We start from the raw sequence: 3,687 nt of genomic DNA, 5'->3' as shown, positions 1-3,687 counted from the left end.
TGCCATTGTGGTTGTAAATTCATTTGGTGAATACTTAAATTGTTTCTCTCTTCCCGGCCACCCATTCTTTCATTTGGCAGATTATTTCCTGAGCTCCTACTGCATACCAGGCATTATTTAGGGGAGACAAACTGTAAACAAATAAATATGCAATATGCCGTCAAGCAGCAAAACCTGCTATGAAGACCTGACAAACCGGGTAAAAGGACAGAATACGGGAGGCTGCTGCCTTGGGACAGGACAGTTACAGAAGGCTTCTCAAAGTGACTGAGCGGGGGCACCTGGGTGGCTCCGTTGGTCAAGCCGCAGACTCTTGATTTGGGCTCGGGTCACGATCTCACGGTTTGTGACAATGCGGAGCCTGCTTACGATTCTCTCTCTCTCCCTCTCTCTCTCCCCCTCCCATGCTTGCGCTCTCTCTGTCTCTCTCAACATAAAGAAAAAAGAGAAACGAAGCGACTGCGCGGGAGAGGTAATGAGAGGGTGAGTCCCGAGGGCGTGTGGGGGATGGGCATCCCAGGGAGAGGAAATGGGAGGGTGAGCGCAGGAGGATGCTGATCCCCATTCAAGGAAAGGCCCGGAACCCTGTNGGGGTGGTGGGGGCTCCTTCCCATGGGTCCTTGCAGCCAGGACGGGGGAAGAAGGAGTGACTGGATTCTATGCATGTTCTAAGTGATCCTGGTGCTGTCCTGAGTTTGGACTCAGAAGGGCCACAGGTGGAAGGAAGGAGCCCAGTTAGGCTCTGGAGCGGTGCTGAGGAGACATGATGGGCGCTCAGGCCAGGGCGAGCCTGGTGGAGGTGGGGAGAAAGCGCATTTTGAAGGCAGAACTTTCGGGATCTGTGGCTGTGTTCCTCCAAACCCTCCAGTGGGTCTCCCTTTCACTGAGAACAAAAGTCAAAGCCTAAGCGGGACCCATGGGGCCCTCTGATCGGTCCCCCGCCCCTCTCCGGCCTCACTGGCCTCCTGGCCCTTCGGTGGACAGACCAAGCATGAGGTCCCCCTTCTGCCTTTGCTGTTCCCTTGGGTATCAGGTCAAGCGGGGGTCCGCACGGTTTGCTCCCTCGAGGTTCTGCTCAAATGTCGCTGTCTCAGAAAACCCTTCCTTGATGGTCCTATACGTTCCCCTTCCCTGCTTCCTTTTCCCGGATCACTCTTCGCTGTGGTACTTACTGCCGTCTGACACACACACGCCACACACGTGGCTCTGCACACGCAGGCTCATAAGCCATGTGTGGATTCCTCCCGTGAAGGCAGAGACTTGGGCCGTTTCGTTCACCTGTAAAGCAAATCTCCCGGAACAGTGCCTGGCATACAGTAGGCGTCCACTAAATGTTTGTGAAATCTCGTTGAAACGGAGAATGAGCGGAGCAAACAGTGACTCCGGGGTCTGGGACCGGAGCGATGGTGTCACCGACCGAGGTGATGTTGAAAGTTTTTCAAGGTGAGCATCGGGACCCCCTGCTCCAAACCCCCAACTGCTGTCCCTCAACTGCCTCATTCAGAGAAGCCCTCCCTCCCTTTGGGGCCCACGGAAGCCCATGACACGTCCAGAAATTCTCGGGGAGTGGATTCCCCTTCTCTTCCCAAGGGGAGACAGGGAGAAAGCTGCGATGAGCCAAACACACTTTCCCTGGTCCTGAGAGTGAAGGTGACATCAGTTTGATGCAAAGCCGGTCGCTGATGTTTTAGACATTGCTGACTCTGTGTGTGGTTTCCGGCAAACAACTGGCCGCCTACTTTAAGAGACAATATCACTAAGTGCTTTTTTTTAATGCAAAAAGAAAGAAATAAAAAAAGAGCTCCCTATTTTCCTCATTCCTGCAGGTGCCCAACCCGAAGGACTTGTTGGAGTGCATTTTCTGCATTCTTAATAGATAGCCAGCAGGAAATGCCTCTTATAGCCCCGGCTGCAGGGGTAGAAAGTAGGGAGGGGAGGGTACGAAATTCCCAGCCCCTGCTTCCGCAAGCCCTGAGCTGCTCCAAAGTGGGCCAGGCCATTCTGACCATCGCGACGCACCTCTGCCCAGCCGTGGGCTCTTACTGTCTCGGTTGATGGTCAGGAGTTAAGGTAGGAGACTTTGAGGGGGAGGGGGGGGAACAAGGAGGGATGGAAAGTCAACTGCGGAGGAATCGGGGCGAGGAAGCGGTGAGCATCCCATGCTTTGCTCACTGATAGATGATCTGGTCCCTTGGGGGCTCTCCTTCCGAGCGATCACCGCGGCGACTTCTGACTTCCCTGACGCGACACCCCACCCCACGCCCGAGGTGCTGGGTACCATTCTGCGGAAGGGCGGTAAGCGTGTCCCTGCAGGCAGGCTGGGTGCGGTAGAGTTGAGGCCGAACTGCTGGCATTGGAGTCTGTGTTAGAGTATTTGTGCAGACGTTTGGGCGTTATTTTGAGGTCAAGTTGGAGCGCTTGTTGTCCTGGAGGCTTCGGCCTTGGGGAGATCACAAGCTACAGGGACCTTCCGTGATTTTGCTGTGCTAAGCGCCCAACTAGCAAAGCTTGACCTTAGGGTTTTGTCTGCAAGAGGCTGTTGATTACAAGCCGGGGACCGGGACAGGGACGTCTCCCGGAAGGTCCCACCCTCTCTCCGCCTCGCTGCTCTTCTCTGCGCTCCAGCCTTGCGGTATCCCCTTTCCTTCAGCCAGACTCCAGTCCACTCCAGTGTAAAGAGACCCGTCGCGGAGGGCTCAGGTGGGGATGGACCTGCCCGCGTTCCTCCTGAGTTGCCGTGAGATGCAGCTTCTCGCAAAGGCTGTAGCCAATAACATGTCTCAGAATGTCACAGCCCTCCAACACACCCCGTCTCCACTGAGCTGTGGGTGCAGGCTGGGCGCTTGCCTGCGTGCTTGACGCAGAGAAGGGACCCGTGGATTTCCTTTGGGATGTGTGTCCGTGTGTTTGGGGAGGAAGAGAAGGGCAGAGGTAGAAGCTGTGGCTCATTCAAGATCCCACTGGCCTAAGGTCTGATCCTTTCCAAGGTGATGGGGATGAGACGAGACGTTGCCTCCGGCTGTCTCTCCCTAACCTTTCCTGGCTGTGGCCAGTGGCCTGTGGTCTCTGCCCTTTCCCCGAGGAGACTCGGAGCAGCGTGCTCCGGGGCCGTGATGCCCTGAGGGTCCGGCCGGCTGCCTGCCTTGGGGCTTCAGGGAGACTCGGCACAGATAGATTTGCAAGCTGCGTCCAGCCTGAGCTTAGAGCGGTCGCCACCGGCATTTGCCGGGGTAAAGCCGCGAGCCCCACAAAGGTGCTCACAGCCCTTGCAAGTAGCAGTTTTGAGGAGGAGCCTGAAAGAGTGCACAGATGTTCTGCCTATAGTCCCTAAAGGAAACCAGGTGGCTGCCTTAGGGCCTGGGTCAAGGTTGTCTAGAGATCAGAAACGAAGCCTTCACATTTGATAGACGGTGGGGACTGAAGGTCATAGAAGGGGTTTGTTAGTCCCACCAAGTAGACAATAAGGGACGCTGGGGAAAGGACAGACGTTGAAGCCAGACAGGGTTCAAATCCCAGCTCTGCCGCCCACCTAGCTGTGTGGCCTGGGCAGTTCATTTCACCTTCTGGGCCTCCATATTGCTCATCTGCAAAATGGGGACAATAATACCTGCACTGAGGGGTGTAAAGACTAGAGAAAATATACGTATAAGCGTCAGGCACAGAGAAGGTGTTTTGTAAACTGCGGCT

At 55.5% G+C, this 3,687-nt stretch overlaps 1 protein-coding gene across 1 annotated transcript in view; it reads left to right on the top strand.

Moving 5' to 3' along the window:
- Positions 1 to 1,975: 1,975 nt before the first annotated feature.
- Positions 1,976 to 3,687, top strand: part of VGLL1 (vestigial like family member 1) — a 15,777-nt gene continuing 14,065 nt past the window's right edge. The window contains 1 exon segment of the mRNA XM_077773974.1: positions 1,976 to 2,070. The gene's annotated coding sequence lies outside the window, so the exon portion shown is untranslated.

This window comes from Crocuta crocuta, unplaced genomic scaffold (genome assembly GCF_008692635.1).
Source record: "Crocuta crocuta isolate KB4526 unplaced genomic scaffold, BGI_CrCroc_1.0 scaffold241, whole genome shotgun sequence".
NCBI lineage: Eukaryota > Metazoa > Chordata > Mammalia > Carnivora > Hyaenidae > Crocuta > Crocuta crocuta.
Note: the sequence above shows the minus strand (reverse complement) of the source record. Positions and strands in the feature narration are given on the sequence as shown.